Consider the following 20,586-nt stretch of genomic DNA (forward strand, 5'->3'; position numbering starts at 1 on the left):
GCTCCCTTCTCTCTCTCTCTCCCTCCCTTCTCTATCTCCCTTCCTCCCCTCTCTCTCTCTCTCCCTTCTCTCTCTCTCTCCCTTCTCTCTATCTCTCCTTCCCTTCTCTCTCTCCCTCCCTCCCTTCTCTCTCTCTCCCTCCCTTCTCTCTCTCTCCCTCCCTCCCCTCTCTCTCTCTCTCCCTCCCTTCTCTCTCTCTCTCCCTCCCTTCTCTCTCCCTCCTCTCTCTCTCCCTCCCTCCCTTCTCTCTCTCCCTCCCTCCCTTCTCTCTCTCTCTCTCTCTTCCTCCCTCCTCTCTCTCTCCCTCCCTCCCTTCTCTCTCTCTCTCTCCCTCCCTTCTCTCTGTCTCTCCCTCCCTTCTCTGTCTCCCTCCTCTCTCTCTCCCTCCCTTCTCTCTCTCTCTCTCCCTCCTCTCTCTCCCCCTTCTCTCTCTCTCCCTCCCTCCTCTCTCTCTCCCTCCCTCCCTTCTCTCTCTCTCTCCCTCCCTCCTCTCTCTCTCTCTCTCCCTCCCTTCTCTCTCTCTTTCCCTCCTGTCTCTCTCTCCCTCCCTTCTCCCTCTCTCCCTCACTTCTCTCTCTCCCTCCCTCCCTTCTCTCTCTCTCTCTTCCTCCCTTCTCTCTCTCTCTCTCTCTCTCCCTCCCTCCCTCCCTCCCTCCCTCCCTCCCTCCCTCCCTCCCTCCCTCCATCCCTCCCTCCCTCCCTCCCTCCCTTCTCTCTCTCTCTTCCTCTCTTCTCTCTCTCTCCCTCCCTCCCTTCTCTCTCTCTCTCTTCCTCCCTTCTCTCTCCCTCTCTCTCTCTCTCTTCCTGCCTTGTCTCTCTCTCTCTCTCTCTCTCTCTCTCTCTCTCTCTTCCTCCCTCTCTCTCCCTCCCTCTTCTTGCTCTCTTTCTCTATCAACACAGGCAAACTCTCTCCCTCTCCTCTCTCTTTTTTCCCTCTTTCCAACTCTGTATTTTTCAACAGCCCCTCTCTGTCTCTCTCACTAAGAAATAATCATGCTCTCTGATTCATAAAGCCAACAAATCACGTGATCCAAACTTCAAATATACAGCACATTTTTTTACCGGCCACAAAATGCCTAGAGGGAAGAAAAAAGGCCTAGAAAGCTTATGCTTCTGTTTTTAATTCTCTCCCTTTCTCCCTTATTCTCCCCCCCAAAGACTCATCTAAAGGTCCCCGGTACTGGGACCCCCCCCTCGTTTTCTATCCTCTCTTTATAGAACACACACTTTCCATTCTATCTGTACTGTGTGTCGAAAACATAGTTACTGAACTTAAGAGTCAAAGATGCAAGAAACAAAACATATGTCTATTATAAAAACACAAGATCGGTAGCAGACATGTTAAATATATCTGACTAAATATCTACACAGACTTCAACCAGTCTACCAAGCATGCTTCATTTAAAGAGCGACTGCCATTAAAAAGCTACAAATCCCTTTGAAATCGGCCTTTGTGGCATCGATTCAAGTCAGAAAAATGTATTCTAGTGTCAAAATTGTCAACAAAGGGTAAACAGGATCATTTTTGTCATAAAGTAAGTCTCATCTAAAACAGAGTTTGGAACAGCCATGTGTCACAACGGGTAAATTAAGTTGAGGTTTTGATTTGACATGTCTATTTGCCCACTAACATGGGGTGAAGAGCTGCAGTGATTGCTCTCTATCCAATAACATAGACAGTGAGACAGACCTGCCCAGCAGCTCCCACTTTGTTTACATAAGACAACACGTGGCACATTTTGTAACTTGAGAAATACAGCACCAAACAACTTAGGTAGATGTAAAATTGCTCAAATAAAACATCCGTGACAAAAACGTGCACATTTATAACAGATATCTTGAGTTATCTTAGATTCATTTCGGGGATTTTGATAACGTGAAATAGGCTTCCTTGTCTACAGTGTCTCGTGGGATACACACATAATTAACCAAATGCGGAATTGGTCGGGAAACACACATCCAAGACTGAAATCTAATTTTTTGAAGGAGCAACAGAAAAACACACTTGCCAATCGGAGTGTTCAGTGGCTCTTTAAAGTTCCAAGTTCCAAGTGGGTTGAGTTGTATGTAGTAGGTATGTAATACAGTAGGTTACTGTATGAGCTGAAATCCAACATTTTATAAAAGTAATGTATACTGACACATGGATTACAAGATGTCTGACCCGTTCAGCAACTTTCTCAACCCATAAGTGTATGGTTACATACATAAGTGTATGGTTACACTTTATATAGCTTTCATGAATAATCCATTATAAAGACTTAAAAGTTTACTATCCATTTATAAATGCGTACTAATGAAAGTAATTATAAAGTGTTACCATATAATCTAATCACTGTCTATCCCCCCCAAAAAGAAGAAAAAAAAATCAAAGTTACAAACCAAACAAAGTGGTGGTAGGCAATTGGGAAGTCCCCAGTAAGATGGCAGAGCAGCAGTTTGGGTGTGGTGCTTCTAAATCTGTCTGTCTGTCTGTCTGTCTGTCTCGCTCTCTCTCTCTCCATGTCTCTCTCTCTCTCTATGTCTCCATGTCCCCATGTCTCGCTCTCTCTCTCTCTCTCTCCCTCTCTCGCTCTCTAGCTCTGTCTTCATATGAGCTCATATGTTTCAGATCTGTGTTTGTGTTTGTCGAGGAGTTCGTTTGTGGTTCTGGGTGTGTGCCTACTGTGTCTTAGCCTGGTGCTGTTTGTTTCTCAAGGTCATGTTCTGATCTCAGATTGTTTTGGTTAGAAAACCTCAGCTTTTAAACACACCCTTAAACACTGCTCAACGGGCACCTTCCTTTACCCGTTTGGTCTCTGACCCCTTCTAGAACAAAGGGCAGGGTTCTCAAGGCTACTAGAATTTAGCCCAAGCTCACTAGTTCTTCATAATAGAAATACACTTCTCTATTCCTCAAAATGTTCTCTAAACACCAAACATATCTAACTCCTCTCTAGAATAGACAAATACAACCCACCTCATCATGTGTCGTCTCTATAACTTTACTATGACAGGGAGTCACTGCCATAACATTCAACACAATTCTATACTATCCATCACATCTTCACCTGGCTTCTCCTAACTGACATCATCACATCTCCTGTCCAAGTCCTCCTCCTAAACTGCAAGGCTGCGTCTGAAATGGCAGCCTTTTCACTATGCAGTGCACTACTTTTGACCAGGGCCCATAGAGTGATGGACTATATAGGGAATAGGGTGTTATTTGGAACGGAACCCAATAACGCTAGTTCCTTCCTCCTGAGTGTCCTCTACTGGCCCATTGATAGAAATCTGAAGTCTGCATCCCGATTTACCCTGACCTCAATATGTCTCTCTAATCAAATCAAGCAATTAGACCCACATAAAAGCACTTTGTCTTTCCTACCACCTCTGTGTCCCTGTGTTCCCTTCACGTCTATAGCACTCCCTCCGGGATTCCCATACATAGTCCTCTGTGGAAATGTTTTTCTTCATAAAATTCAATCAAATCTGAGCCCTTTTTACATCAGCAGTTGTCACAACGTGCTTTACAGATACAGTATGTGGCCAAATGCAGCATATCATGCAGAAAGTACTCCTGTGTGGAGCTTGTGTTGTTTATGTTCACACTAATAGACAGGCAGTGAGAGAGAAACTGATCCTTACATCCGCACTCAACCCAACCCTAGAGGAAGTGGTTTTACTAAGCCACACAGCACAGACCTCTTTAACCGATCCTTATCATAAGCTAGTTTACTTTCAGGTATTTGTATTTATTATGGATCCCCATTAGTTTGTGCCAAAGCAGCAGCTATTCTTCCTGGAGTCCAGCAACGTTAACCTCTTGAAACTAGGGGGCACTATTTTCATTTTTGGAAAAATAACGTTCCCAAAGTAAACGGGCTATTTCTCAGGACCAGATGCTAAAATATGCATATAATTGACAGCTTAGGATAGAAAACACTCTAAAGTTTCTAAAACTGTAAAAATATTGTCCGTGAGTATAACAGAACTGATATTGCAGGCGAAAGCCTGAGAAAAATCCAATCAGGAAGTGACTCTTATTTTGAAACACCTGTCTTTTTAGGCATCCCTATTGCCCATTGAAAGGGATTTTTTTGACTGCAATATCCGGTGGATTTCTCAACAAAACGTGGACAGAGGTATTTCGGCTATAAAAATAATCTTTATGGAACAAAAGTAACATTTGGTGTCTAACTGGGAGTCTCGTGAGTAAAAACATCCGAAGCTCATCAAAGGTAAACGATTTAATTTGATTGCTTTTCTGATTTTTGTGACCAAGCTTCCTGCTGCTAGCTGGACATAATGCTATGCTAGGCTATCGATAAACTTACACAAACGCTTGTCTTGCTTTGGGTGTAAAGCATAATTTAAAAATCTGAGATGACAGGGTGATTAACAAAAGGCTAAGCTGTGTTTCACTATATTTCACTTGTTATTTCATGAATACGAATATTCTCTAGTAATATTTTTTGACCGTTGCGCTATGCTAAAATAGTGTAGTTGATGACAATTCTCCCGGATCCGGGATGGGTAGTTCTAAGAGGTTTTAAGGCAGTTTATACAATATTAAAAACATTACAGTACATTCACAACAGATTTCACAACACATTAAGTGTGTGCCCTCATCCCCCTACTCTACTACCGCATATCTACAACACAAAATCCATGTGTACATGTTTGTATATTACGTACAGTATATTATCATGTGTCTGTATGCATATGTCTGTGCCTGTGCCTATGTTTGTGTTGCTTCACAGTCCCCGCTGTTTTTTATCTGGGAGGTCCATGTAGTCATGGCTCTATGTAGTACTGTGCGACTCCCATAGTCTGTTCTGGACTTGGGGACTGTGAAGAGACCTCTGATGGCATGGCTTGTGGGGTATGAATGGGTGTCTGAGCTGTGTGTCAGTAGTTCAAACAGACAGCTTGGTGCATTCAACATGTCAATACCTCTCACATATACAAGTAGTGATGAAGTCCATCTCTCCTCCCCTTTAAGCCAGGAGAGATTGACATGCATATTATTAATATTAGCTCTCTGTGTACATCCAAGGGCCAGCCATGCTGCCCTGTTCTGAGCCAATTGCAAAAGTCCCTCTTCGTGGCACCTGACCACACGACTGAACAGTACTCCAGGTGCGACAAAACCAGGGCCTGTAGGATCTGCCTTGTTGATAGTGCTGTTAAGAAGGCAGAGCAGAGCTTTATTACGGACAGACTTCTCCCCATCTTAGCTACTGTTGTATCAATACGTTTTGACCATGACAGTTAACGATCCAGGGTTACTCCAAGCAGTTTCGTCACCTCAACTTGCTCAATTTCCACATGATAAATTACAAGATTTAGTTGCGGTTTAGGGTTTACTGAATGCAAATGCGGTTTAGGGTTTAGTGAATACAAATGCTTTTAGTTTTAGAAATATTTAGGACGAACTTATTCCTTCCCACCCATCATGAAACTAACTGCAACGCTTTGTTAAGTGTTGCAGTCATTTCAGTCGCTGACGTGGCTGACGTGTATAGTGTTGAGTCATCCGCCTACATAGACACACTGGCTTTACTCAAAGCCAGTAGCATATCATTAGTAAAGTTTTTTTTAACTAAGGGGCATAGACAGCTGCCTTGGGGAATTCCTAATTCTACCTGGGTTGTGTTGCATAGACACAGGTAACTCTTTATCCACAACAGAGCAGGAAGTGTAAAGCCATAACACACAAGTTTTTCCAGCAGTAGACTACTATTACTGATCGGTAATGTCAAAAGCCGCACTGAAGTCAAACAACACAGGCCCCACAATTATTTTATTTTCAAATTCTCTCAGCCAATCATCAGTCATTTATGTAAGTGCTGTGCTTGTTGAATGTCCTTCCCTATAAGCATGCTGAAAGTCTTTTGTCAATTTGTATACTGTAAAATAGCATTGTGTCTGGTCAAACACAATTTTGTCCAAAAGTTCACTAAGGTTCATGGCCTCCCGGGTCACGCAGCGGTCTAAGGCACAGCACCGCAGTGCTAGAGGTGTCAATACAGATCCAGGTATGATCCCAGGCTGTGTCGCAACCAGCCGTGACCGGAAGACCCATGAGGTGGTGCACAATTGGCCCAGCATCGTCCGGGTCACGGGAGGCTTTGTCCGGCTGGGATGTCCTTGTCCCATCACGCTCTAGCGACTACTTGTGGTGGCCGGGCGCATGCGCACTGACTTCAGGTCGCCAGCTCTACAGTGTTTCCTCAGACACATTGGTGAGGCTGACTTCCGGGTTAAGCGGGCAGTGTGTCAAGGAGCAGTGGCGTGGACGTGTTTCGGAGGACACACAGCTCTCAACCTGAGGCAACACTTTAACTACTAATTGAGGAGAAAAAGGGTTAAAATAATACCAAAAAATAAATACAAATAAAAAAGTTGACTAAGGTTTGATAATAGGCTGATTTATTGATTTGAGCCAGTAAAGGGGGGTTTACTATTTTTAAGTAGGGGAATGACTTTTGCGTCCCTCCAGGCTTGAGGGCACACTCTTTCTAGTAGGCTTAAATTGAAGATATGGCAAATAGGAGTGGCAATATTGTCTGCCTTATCCTCAGTAATTTCCATCCAAGAGGTCAGACCACGGTGGCTTGTCATTGTTGATAGACAACAATCATGTTTTCATCTTTCACACTCACTTTATGAAATTCAAAATTACAACGCTTGTCTTTCATAATTAGGTCAGCTATGCTTGGATGTGTAGTGTCAGTGTTTGTTGCTGGCATGTCATGCCTAAATTTGCTAATCTTGCCAATGAAAAAAATCATTAAAGTAGTTGGCAATATCAGTATATCAATATTTGTTATGAATGAGCCATCTGATTCAATGAATGATGGAGCGGAGTTTGCCTTTCTACCCATTTAAGGTGCTCCAATGCTTTTTACTATCATTCTTTATGTCATTTATCTTTGTTTCATAGTGCAATTTCTTCTTCTTTTAATTCAGTTTAGCCACATGATTTCTCAATTTGCAGTACGTTTGCCAATCGGTTGTGTAGCCAGACCTATTTGCCATTTCTTTTGCCTCATCCCTTTCAACCCTACAATGTTTAAATTAATCAGCAATCCACGGGGATATAACAGTGTTTAAGGGTTAGGGTAATGAGTGCATACTTATTAGTAACTGGGATAAGCAATATCATAAATGTGTCAACTGCAGCGTCTGGTTGCTTCTCATTACACATCAACAAATATTATTTATATCAACAACATAGGAATCTGTAAGAGCCAATGCTGGAGATGAGAAGCATGTACGGAGAGTGAACATTTAGTTTACACTCATACAACAATTAATGCAGAAGCGGGGAACAGAGCTGGGGACCAGACAGATATAGGGGAGGTAATAACACAGGTGAGTCCAATGAATCGCTGATGCGCGTGACGAGGGAAGCAGGAGTGTGTAATAATGGTGGCTGGAGTGCGTAATGCTGGGCAGCCTGTTTCCCTAGAGCGGGAGCAGGCATGACAGTACCCCCCCCCCCTTCTAGTGGAGCCACCCGGCGTCCCACCTGGGCAAGCCTGATGGGCCAGCCGAGGCACGGGCACTGGACAAGCCGGCTGGGCCTAACATCCCGACGATGCGGCTGAGGCCTGATGTGGGATAGGCGCCTGCCGATCCGCCATTGTTGCAACCCCTATTACCAGTCTGTACAACCTCTCTTTCGTATCGTCCGAGATCCCTAAGATATGAAAGCTGCCACAGTCATCCCCCTCTTCAAAGGGGGTGACACTCTAGATCCAAACTGTTACAGACCTAGGTCAATCCTGCCCTGCTTTTCTAAAGTCTTCGAAAGCCAAGTTAACAAACAGATCACTGACCATTTCAAATCCCACCGGTATATCTCACTGGTCATCCCCAAAGCCAACACCTCCTTTGGCCGCTTTTCCTTCCAGTTCTCTGCTGCCAATGACTGGAACAAATTGCAAAAATCCCTGAAGTTGGAGAATTACATCTCCCTCATTAATTTTAAGCATGAGCTATCTGAGCAGCTTACCGGTCGCTGCAGCTGTAAACAGCCCATCTGTAAATAGCCCATCCAATCTACCTACCTCATCCCCATATTGTTTTTATTAACTTTTTTGCTCTTTTGCACACCAGTTTTTCTACTTGCACATCTCTCACTCCAGTGTTAATTTGCTAAATTGTAATTACTTTGCTACAATGGCCTATTATTTGCCTTACCTCCTTGTGCCATTTGCACACACTATATATAGACTTTTTCTATTGTGTTATTGACTGTATGTTTGTTTATTCCATGTGTAACTCTGTTGTTGTTTGTGTTGCACTGCTTTGCTTTATCTTGGCCAGGTCGCAGTTGTAAATGAGAACTTGTTCTCATCTGGCCTAACTGGATAAATAAAGGTGAAACGTTAAAACATTTAAAAAACAAACACATGTTATCCAGATACTGACTGTTAGCACATGGTGGTCTATAGCAGCTTCCCACCAGAATGGTCTTTAGGTGAGGCAGATGAACCTGCAGCCATATTACTTCAACAGTATTTAACATGAGATCCTCTATAAGCTTTACAGGAATGTGTTTCTGAATTTAAACCTTTGTAACGTCTGTCTTTTCTGTAGATCTTATAACCGAATTGCTACCACTGTATCATCAAAGGTATTATCAAAGTGAGTTTCGGAGATTGTCAGAATATGAATGTCATCTGTTACTAGCAACAACTACTAGAAACTACTAGTTTCTTAAGCTACATATGTGAAAGTGGGCTATTTTTAGCACTTTTCTTTAATTGCTTTACTGGGAAGCTTAGCAGAGGTAGACATGCTCAGGTTATTTATGTTAGTGCAGGTTAAGCTGCACACAGTAGACTTCCTGCTTGGGCACACCGCCTCAGTGCTAACAATATAACTCTGGTTCATAGGCACATGATTAGGTGAGGTCAATACAGGTGCATCAAAGCTGGGACAGAAAGACTGAAAAACAGCTTCTATCGCAAGGCCATCAGGCTGTTTAACACAGAGAGGCTGCTTCCTACATACAGACTTGAAATCATTGGCCACTTTAATAAATGGATCACTGGTCACTTTAATAATGCCACTTTAATGTTTACATATCTTGCATTACTCATCTCATATTGGGTCAGCAGGTAACCTAGTGGTTAGAGCATTAGGCCAGTAACTGAAAGGTTACTCGATCAAATCCCAGAGCTGACAATGTAAAAATCTGCCATTCTGCCCCTGAACAAGGCAGTTAACCCACTGTTCCTAGGCTGTCATTGTAAGTAAGAATTTGTTCTTAACTGACTTGCCTAGTTAAATAAAGGATAAATGAATATACTGTATTTTTACCATCTATTGCATCTTACCTATGCCGCTCTGTCATCGCTCATCCATATATTTATATGTATATATTGTATTTTATACCATCTATTGCATCTTGCCTACGCCGCTCTGTCATCGCTCATCCATATATTTATATGTATATACTGTATTTTATACCATCTATTGCATCTTGCCTATGCCGCTCTGTCATCGCTCATCCATATATTTACATGTATATACATTCCTTTACTTAGATTTGTGTGTATTAGGTAGTTGTTGTGGAATTGTTAGATTATTTGTTAGATTTTGCTGCACTGTTGAAAATAGGAGCACGAGCATTTCGCTACACTCGCAATAACATCTGCTAAATGTGTATGTGACCAATACAATTTGATTCAATTTTGACATGATTACTGCATACAATAGCCGTATGATCAGCAGAGACATTCGGGACAGTAAGAGGGCCATAAATTAGGTTACTTACATTGTGTCTTCCATCACCCCTGGGATAATGTACATTTGTTGACATATTATGACAACTCAGCGATACAATGGTAGGGATTAAATGAGCTGGGCTTTATAAGTCATTGATAAGTTAGTGTCTCAACGCAGCCTTATAATGCTGTGAAAGGATCCAGGAACCCAAATGATTTGGGTGGATCACATCCTCCTTATAATACAAGCTTTGTTTCCAGAAGGTATCGAAATTGTCAGCAAAGTCTAGAAATAATGAAGGATTCATATGGATGTCAATATTGACATAGCAGATGTTGATAAACTGGTCCTATATTTGCCGTGACAGTAGAATGTCTACATTCTACACAAATCATCAGATTTTTTAATGACTGTTGGAACAGAAGTCAAAGAGAAAGTAACTTCAAAATGCTAACATAATGGCATTTTCTCTGTGATGAACATAGTAGTAATGTGTATCACAAATGTCGACATAATCCCAGAATACATTTGTCACAACTGATCTGATTTCTTAACATCGAATTGACTGTCATGAGTCAGTGTGCAGCAGGTAGGACGGAGTCAGGCGCAGGACACACAACTGAGTAACAATGTACTTTACTCGGAAAATCACAAACAAATTCCATACAGGGAAAAATACTCCAGCTCGACACAACAGAGCGACTACTTAACACACACAAAACCATGTGGGAACCAGAGGGTTAAATAGGGAATAAATGATAACGTAATGGAAACCAGGTGTGTACAATCAAGACAAAACAAATGGAAAAGGAAACGTAGATCGGTGGCGGCTAGAAAGCCAGTGACGTCGACCTCCAAACACCACCCGAACAAGGAGAGGCACCAACTTCGGCGGAAGTCGTGACAATGACTCAAGCAACAGAAGTCATTACATACTGTAATGCTAGATAATATTATCCGCTCCATAATGATACTAGAATGAGTGTATCACACAACTAAATGTGTGTGTATTTTCATGGATGTGTGTGGGTGTGTGCATGTGTGTGTATACATGTGCATTTTCAACAATGCTTGTGGGTGTGTGCTCTGTTTACATACTTGTGTGTATTGACCATGTATTGCTTATTTTATGTGTGTGAGCAGTGTACAACAGTGTATTGAACTGTGTGTGTGATCTGTGTGCAACCATGTATTGAACTGTGTGTGTGTGAGTTGTGTGCAACTGTGTATTGAACTGTGTGTGTGTGTGTGTGTGTGAGCAACTGTGTATTGAACTGTGTGTGTGTGAGCTGTGTGTAACGGTGTATTGAACTGTGTGCATGAGCTGTGTGCAACTGTGTATTGAACTGTGTGTGTGTGTGAGCAACGGTGTATTGAACTGTGTGTGCGTGTGAGCAACGGTGTATTGAACTGTGTGTGTGTGAGCTGTGTATAAGTGTTTTGAACTGTGTGTGTGTGAGCTGTGTATAAGTGTATTGAACTGTGTGTGTGTGAGCTGTGTGCAACAGTCTATTGAACTGTGTGTGTGTGTCAGTAATAGCAGCCGCAGGGGAGGTCAGGGGTCAGCAGTGTTTGTGTTTCAGTGTCAGTGAAGTGTGCTGCAGGGGGAGATTTATGATGTGACTGTCTGGGAGACTGCAGAGTAGAGGATAATGAAGATAGATCAGAGTCCTATCTCTTTCTCTTCTCTAACCCTCTCTCTACCTCTTTCTCCCTCTCCTTCTCTCTCTCCCCCCGCTTCTCTCTGTCTCTCGCCCCTCAGCCTCTCTCTCTCTCTCCCTCTCGCCAACCTCTCTCTCTCTCTCTCACCCCAGTCCCTCTCGCTCTCTCTTTCGCTCAATTCAATTTAAATTCAATTTACGGAGCTTTATTGGCATGGGAAACATATGTTTACATTGCAAAAGCAAGTGAAATAGATAATAAACAAAAGTGAAATAAACAATAAAAAATAAACAGTAAACATTACACTTACAAAAGTTTCAAAATAATAAAGGCATTTCAAATGTCATAATATGTCTATATACAGTGTTGTAATGATGTGCAAATAGTTAAAGTACAAAAGGGAAAATAAATAAACATAAATATAGGATGTACTTACAATGGTGTTTGTTCTTCACTGGTTGGCCTTTTCTTGTGGCAACAGGTCACAAATATTCCTGCTGTGATGGCACACTGTGATATTTCAACCAATAGATACTGGAATTTATCAAAATTGAATTTGTTTTCGAATTATTTGTGGGTCTGTGTAATCTGAGGGAAATATGTGTCTCTAATATTGTCAAACATTTGGCAGGAGGTTAGGAAGTGCAGCTCAGTTTCCACCTCATTTTGTGGGAAGTGTGCACATAGCCTGCCTTCTCTTGAGAGCCAGGTCTGCCTTCGGCGGCCATTCTCAATAGCAAGGCTATGCTCACTGAGTCTGTACGTAGTCAAAAATGCGCTTAAGTTTGGGTCAGTCACAGTGGTCAGGTATTCTGCCACTGTGTACTCTCCTGTTTAGGGCCAAATAGCATTCTAGTTTGCTCTGATTTTTTGTAAATTCTTTCCAATGTGTCAAGTAATTATATTTTTGTTTTCTCATGATTTAGTTGGGTCTAATTGTGTTGCTGTCCTGGGGCTCTGTGGGTCTGTTTGTATTTGTGAAAAAAGCCCCAGGACCAGCTTGCTAAGGGGGGCTCTTCTCCAGGTTAATTTCTCTGTAAATGATGGCTTTGTTATGGAAGGTTTGGGAATCACTTCATTTTAAAATTTAAAGGCTCTTTTATGGGTTTTGATCATTAGCCGGTATCGACCTAATTCTGCTCTGCATGCATTATTTGGTGTTTTACGCATAGGATATTTTTTTGCAGAATTCCACATGCAGAGTCCCAATTTGGTGTTTGGCCCATTTTGTCAATTCTTGGTTGGTGAGCGGACCCCATACCTCACAACCTTAAAGGGCAATGGGTTCTATAACTGATTCAAGTATTGTTAGCCAGATCCTAATAGGTATGTAGAATGTTATGTTCCTTTTGATGGCATATAAGGCCCTTCTTGCCTTGTCTCTCAGATCGTTCACAGCTTTGTGGAAGTTACCTGTGGCGCTGATGTTTAGGCCAAGGTATGTATAGTTTTGTGTGTGCTCTAGGGCAATGGTGTCTAAATGGAAGTTGTATTTGTGGTCCTGGCAACTGGAACTTTTTTGGAACACCATTTTTTTTTTGTCTTACTGAGATTTACTGTCAGTGCACAGGTCTGACAGAATCTGTGCAGAAGATCTATGTGCTGCTGTAGGCCCTCCATGGCTGGGGACAGAAGCACCAGATCATCAGCAAACAGTAGACATTTGACTTCAGATTCTAGTAAGGTGAGGCCGGGTGCAGCAGACTGTTCTTGTGCCCGCGCCAGTTCATTGATATGTACTGTATGTTGAAGAGGGTGGGGCTTAAGATGCATCCCTGTCTCACCCCCCGGCCCTGTGGAAAGAAATGTGTGTTTTTTTTTACAATTTTAACTTGTTGTTTGTGTACATGGATTTTTATAATGTTGTATGTTTTCCGCCCATCACCACTTTCCATCCATTTGTATAACAGACCCTCATGCCAAATTGAGTCTAAAACTTTTTTGAAATCAATAAAGCATCAGAAGACTTCGTCTTTGAAGAAGAAAAGAGGAGAGGACGGAGGGAAGGGGGGGATCAGGGAGAGAGGGAGAGGTTGAGAGGAGGGGAATCTGGTAGAGAGGGAAGGGTTGAGAGGAGGGGAATCGGGGAGTGAGTGGGAGAGAGAGATGAAGGGAGAGAAAGAGGGAGGGACAGGGAGAGAGAGAAACGGAGGGAGAAAGATAGTGAGGGAGAAGGGGGGGAGGGAGGGACAGGGAGAGAGAGAAACGGAGGGAGAAAGATAGTGAGGGGGGAAGGGGGGGTGGGAGAGACAATGGAGAGTGGTTTAGAGCGATAGAGCAGGAGGAATAGAGAGGGGGTTAGAGGGAGGGGAGGGAGTGGGCTGGTGCAGAGAGTGGAGGGGGAGAGAAGGAGGAAAGAGAGAGAGATGGAGGGAGGGAGAAAGAGAGAGGGAGAGAGAGAGAGAGAGAGAGAGAGAGAGAGGGAGAGAAAGAGAGAGCGAGAGAGAGAGCGAGAGAGAGAGAGAGACAGAGAGAGAGACAGAGAGAGAGAGAGAGAGAGAGAGAGAGAGAGAGAGGGAGAGAGAGGGAGAGGTAGAGAGAGTGAGCTGGTGGCAGGTTTTAATCAGCTACAAGATGCCCATAATGAGATCACTATTTCCCTGGATTCAGATTGATGTCATGTGAAGTTTGGTCCCTTGGGGAAGCAAGGCAGCCATGTGCACACACACATGTACATGCAGACACAAAGACGCAGTCACGCATGCAGACACACACTCGAACACACACACACATAAATATACACTTACCTACTCACTCACTTACATATAGTCAGTTTTAAGTTAGCGAGTTAAATACACATCCTGTGAAATGAAGGAGATCATTCATTCAGCCTCCTGGCAAAACACAAGCACACTCCAAATGCCATGAAGGAAACCATAAACACATAGAGGAATACAACTCAAAGGAAAATGAGATGCTAGGAGAACAGTATAATGTGTGTTAGACACAGAGGTGACCACTTCCACTACTACTACCACTACCACCACCTCCACCACCATCACCACTACTACCACCACCTCCACCACCACCACCTCTATCACCAGCACTACTACCACCACCTCCACTACCACCAACATCACTACTACTACTACTACCACCACCACCACCACTACTAATACTACTACTACCACCAATACCACCACTACTACTACCACTACTGCTACTACCACAACTAATAGTACTACCACCACCACTACAACCACCACCACCACCACCACTACTACTACCACTACTACCACCACCACAACTACACCCACTACTACAACTACGACCACTACTAGGACTACAACCACCACCACAACTACCACCACCACCACCACTACTACCACAACCACCACTACCACCAGAACCACCACCACTACAAACACCACCAGCACTACTACTACAACCACCACCACAACTACTAAAAACAACCACCACTACCAATACCACCACTACTACTACCCCCACCACCACCACCACCACTACTACTACTACTACCACCACTACCACCACTATCACATCTACAATCACCACCACCACTATTACTACCACCACCACTACTAGTACTACCACCACCACCACCAACACCATAAATACTACTACAACAATCACTACCACAACCACTACTACCACCACCACTACCTCCACCACCACCACTACTACTACCTCCACCACCACCACTATTACCACCACCACTACTACTACCACCACCAATACAAACACCACCACCACTACTACCTCCACCACTACATATACCACCACCACCACTACTACCTCCACCACCACTACTACCACCACCACCACTACCACCAGAACCACCACCACTACAAACACCACCAGCACTACTACTATCACCACCACCACTACTACTACTTCTACCACCACCACCAATACCACCAACCACCACTACAACGACCATTACCACTACTACTACCTCCACCACCTCCATCACCACAACTACTACTACCATGACCACTACCAATACCACCTCCACCACTACCAACACCACCACCACTAATACTATAACAACCACCACAACCACTACTACTACTACAACCACCACTACCAATACCACAACTACTACTACAACCACCACTACCAATACCACCACTACTACTACTACTACTACCACAACTACCACCATGACCAGCACTGCCACCAATATTACTACTACCACCAATACAATTACTACCACAACTACCACCATTACTACCACCACTACCACCATTACCACCACCACTACAACTACTATAATCAGTACTACTACTACCACCACAACCAATATTACTAGCACCACCACTACTGCTACTACCACCACTACTACTACCACCAGCACTACTACCACTACTACCACCACCTCCACTACCACACCCACTACTGCTACTACCACCACTACTACCACCACCACCACTACCACCAGTACCACCACCACTACTACTACTACCACCACTACAACCACCAATACCACCAACTACCACTACAACGACCATGACCACTACTACTACCTCCACCACCACCACTACTACCACCACCACCTCCATCACCACCTATTACTACTACCACCACCCTCACCACACTACTACTACCATGACCACTACCACTACCACCACCACCACTACTACTACTACAACCACCACTAGCAATACCACAACTACTACTACAACCACCACTACCAATACCACCACTACTACCACCACAATGACCACTACCACCACCACTACTACTACCTCCACCACCACCACTACTACCACCACCCCCACCATCACCACAACTACTACTACCATGACCACTGCCAATACCACCTCCACCAACACCACCACCACTAATACTAGAACAACCACCACCACCACTACTACTACTACAACCACCACTACCAAGACCACCACTACTACTACTACCACCACCACAACCACCACTAATACTACTACTACCACCACTACCACCACAACTACCATATCTACAACCACCACTACCACCACTACCACCACCACAACTACCATATCTACAACCACCACTACTACTACTACCACCACTACTACCACCACCACTATTACTACTACCACCCCTACTAGTACTACCACCACCATAAATACTACTACAATGATCACTACCACCACAACTACTACCACCACCTCCACTACCACCACAACCACCACTACCTCCACCACCACCACTATTACCACCACCTCCACTACCACCACAACCACCACTACTACTACCACCACCACCACCTCCACCACCACCACTACTACTACCTCCACCACCACTATTACCACCACCTCCTACAACCACCACCACTACTACCACCACCACTACAAATACCACCAAAACCACTACTGCCACCACTAAGACCGCTACTACCACCACTACCACTACTACTACTACCACTACAAATACCACCACCACTACTACTACTAACACATCTACCACCATTACCAACACCACTACTACTACTACAATCAGTACTACCACTACAAATACCACCACCACTATTGCTACCACCACCACTACTACCACCACAACCACCACCTCCACCACTACTACTACCACCACCTCCACCACCACTACTACCATTACCCCCACTACTACTACTACTACCACAACTACCACCACTACCAGCACCGCCACCAATATAATTACTACCACAACTACCACCACTACTACCACCACTACCACCACCAGTACTACTACTACAATCAGAACTACTACTACCAGCACTACCAATATTAGCACCACCACCACTACTAACACCACTACCACCACCACTACTACTACTACAATCAGAACTACTACTACCACCACTACCAATAACCACCACCACCACTACAAACACCACCACCACCACTACCACCACCACCACCACTACTACTACTACAATCAGAACTACTACTACCACCACCTCCACTACCACCACCACCACCACTACTACTACCTCCACCACCACCACTATTACCACCACCTCTACTACCACCACAACCACCACTACTACTACCACCACCACCACCTCCACCACCACCACTACTACTACCTCCACCACCACTATTACCACCACATCCTACAACCACCACCACTACTACCACCACCACCACTACAAATACCACCAAAACCACTACTGCCACCACTAAGACCGCTACTACCACCACTACTACTACTACTACTACCACTACAAATACCACCACTACTACTACTGACACATCTACCACCATTACCAACACCACTACTACTACTACTACAATCAGTACTACTACTACCACCACTACCACCACCACTATTGCTACCACCACCACTACTACCACCACGACCACCACCTCCACCACTACTACTACCACCACCTCCACCACCACTACTACCATTACCCCCGCTACTACTACTACTACCACAACTACCACCACTACCAGCACCGCCACCAATACAATTACTACCACAACTACCACCACTACTACCACCACTACCACCACCACTACTACTACTACAATCAGAACTACTACTACCACCAGTACCAATATTACCACCACCACCACTACAAACACCACCACCACTACCACCACCACCACCACTACTACTACCATCACCACAAACACCACCAATACTACCACTACTACTACCACCACTACCACCACCACCAGTACTATTACTACAACTACAACTACCACCACCAATACTACCACAACTACTACAACCAGGACTACCACTACCAACACTACTACCACCACTACCACCACCTCCCCCACCACTACTACCACCACCACTACTACTACTACTACTACCACAACTACCACCACTACCAGCACTGCCACCACTACTACTACTACCACCAGTACTACTACTACCACAACTACCACCACTACTGCTACTACCACCACTATTAGTAATACAACTACCACCACCACCACCACCAGTACAACTACCAACACCACAACTACGACTACCACAACCACTACCACCACCACTACTACCACTACTACCACCACTACTACCACCACCACCTCCACCACTACTACTACTACCACCAGTACTACTGCCAACACCACCAGTACTACTACCACAACCAATACCACTATCACTACCACCAACACCACTACTAGTAGTACTGGTGGTAGTAGTAGTGGTTACTAACACCACTACTACCACCACCACTATCACCACCAATTATACTACTAACACCAGTACTACTACCACTACCACAACCACTATCATTACCACCTTAACCACTACTACCACCACCACCACTACTACCACCACCAGTACTACTACCACCACCACTACTACCATCACTCACGCTACTACTACTTCCACCACCACAACTACTACCACCACCACTACTACCACTACTACCACCACCACCACCACCACCACCACTAGCACTACTACTATGCTAAAAAAAACAATAAGCATGAGTTTATACACCAAAGGAAGCTGTGAGTGTGTGTCCGTATGTGCGTGAGAGTGTATTTTGGGGGTGCAATGAAGGGTTGTCCACACAGTTAGCGGCAGGCATGTGTGCCAGTTCGTGAGCACATAGACCTATTCCCTAACATGTGTGACCAATGAAAGGTGAATGGCTCTCCTGTCTATACTTTCCTCTAAATCAGCCATGATGTCACCATGAACCCTCTGCGAACCCACCTCTGTCAAAAAACATTACTACAGCGCTCCCTCTTTCTGCTTAAATTTCTCTTTCTTTCTTTCCACTGCTCCCTTTTCCTCTCTCTCTCTCTCCCTCTTTCTCTGCACTTTCCCTCTCTCTCTCCCTTTCTCTCTCTCTACGTTCTGCTTCCCTCTCTTCAAGCTCTTCCTGTTCTCTTTCACCCAAAACCACATTATTTTTCTTTCCTTCCACTTTTTATTCTTTCTCGTATTCTTCCACCCATCTTTCACCCCCTCCCCAACGTTCTCTCCCTCTATCTCGCTCGCCCTTAAACCCCCCTTTCTCTCCCTCTCTCCCCCTCTTTCTCCTCTCTCTTTCACCCCCTCTCTCCTCTCTCTCTCTGTCTGTTTCTCCCCCCCTACCTCTCTCTCCCTGGCTGGCTCGTTCTAATTGAATCACCACAAGTTGCGGTGTAGAGCCAAATGTGCCAAGATGTTCTGATTAAGATAGACTTTGTTTAAGCAGTAGTTTTGCAAAATTGCTCCGAGTGCTGTGGAGAGAGAGAGAAGACTTCTGTGAAGGCAAAAATAAATAAAAAACAGGAGGGGGAGGGAGAAACTGAAAGAAGGAGAGAGAGAGAGAGAGAGAGAGAGAGAGAGAGAGAGAGAGAGAGAGAGAGAGAGAGAGAGAGAGAGACGGGTGGTGAGGGCAGGCAGCTAGAAAGCAGTCGGGGACACATATGGAAGTGATTCAGTAATTACAGCAAATCTGTTCTCTAAAGGAAAGGTCCTTTTTCCATCCACCCATCCCTCTATCTCTAAAGGAAATGTCCTTATTGTCCATCCATCCCTCTATCTCTAAAGGAAAGGTCCTATTTTCCATCCATCCATCCCTCTATCTCTAAAGGAAAGGTCCTATTTTCCATCCCTCTCCATCTCTCTATCTCTAAAGGAAAGGTCCTTTTTCCATCCCTCCTTCTCTCTATCTCTAAAGGAAAGGTCCTATTTTCCATCCCTCTCCATCCCTCTATCTCTAAAGGAAAGGTCCTATTTTCCATCCCTCTCCATCTCTCTATCTCTAAAGGAAAGGTCCTTTTTCCATCCCTCCTTCTCTCTATCTCTAAAGGAAAGGTCCTATTTTCCATCCCTCCTTCTCTCTATCTCTAAAGGAAAGGTCCTATTTTCCATCCCTCCTTCTCTCTATCTCTAAAGGAAAGGTCCTTTTTCCATCCCTCCTTCTCTCTATCTCTAAAGGAAAGGTCCTATTTTCCATCCCTCCTTCTCTCCTTCCCTCCTGCTCTAAAGGAAAGGTATTCCTTCCCTCTCCATCCATCCTTCCCCCATCTCTCCCTGCACATAAAACTGTGAATCAATGACCCATAGTGTGATTAAAGAGTGGTGAACACAACTCTAGAAAGATGTAGATGAGCTACTGTCTCCCATGCAGTTGTAAAGCCATGTTGAAATCAGGAATAATACCACACTTACTTGAAATAGTTTTCTGCATTCTTTACTCATAAAATGTCCTTTCTGAAGCTTAAATCAGCCATTCTATGAGCAATCTAAACCAACTGTGAGGCAGGCTCAGCATGGTATAAACTATAAGCTCTCATCACCCACAGCTAAACTGGC

At 44.2% G+C, this 20,586-nt stretch overlaps 1 long non-coding RNA gene across 1 annotated transcript in view; it reads right to left on the reverse strand.

Moving 5' to 3' along the window:
• Positions 1 to 20,451: 20,451 nt before the first annotated feature.
• LOC149981319 (uncharacterized) overlaps positions 20,452 to 20,586 on the reverse strand; it is a 13,253-nt gene continuing 13,118 nt past the window's right edge. The window contains exon 2 of the long non-coding RNA XR_016483406.1: positions 20,452 to 20,586. This exon is cut by the window's right edge and continues 1,471 nt beyond it. This is a non-coding gene — a long non-coding RNA (uncharacterized LOC149981319).

Source organism: Oncorhynchus mykiss, chromosome 9 (assembly GCF_057628025.1).
Source record: "Oncorhynchus mykiss isolate SJ-2025 chromosome 9, ASM5762802v1, whole genome shotgun sequence".
Lineage (NCBI taxonomy): Eukaryota > Metazoa > Chordata > Actinopteri > Salmoniformes > Salmonidae > Oncorhynchus > Oncorhynchus mykiss.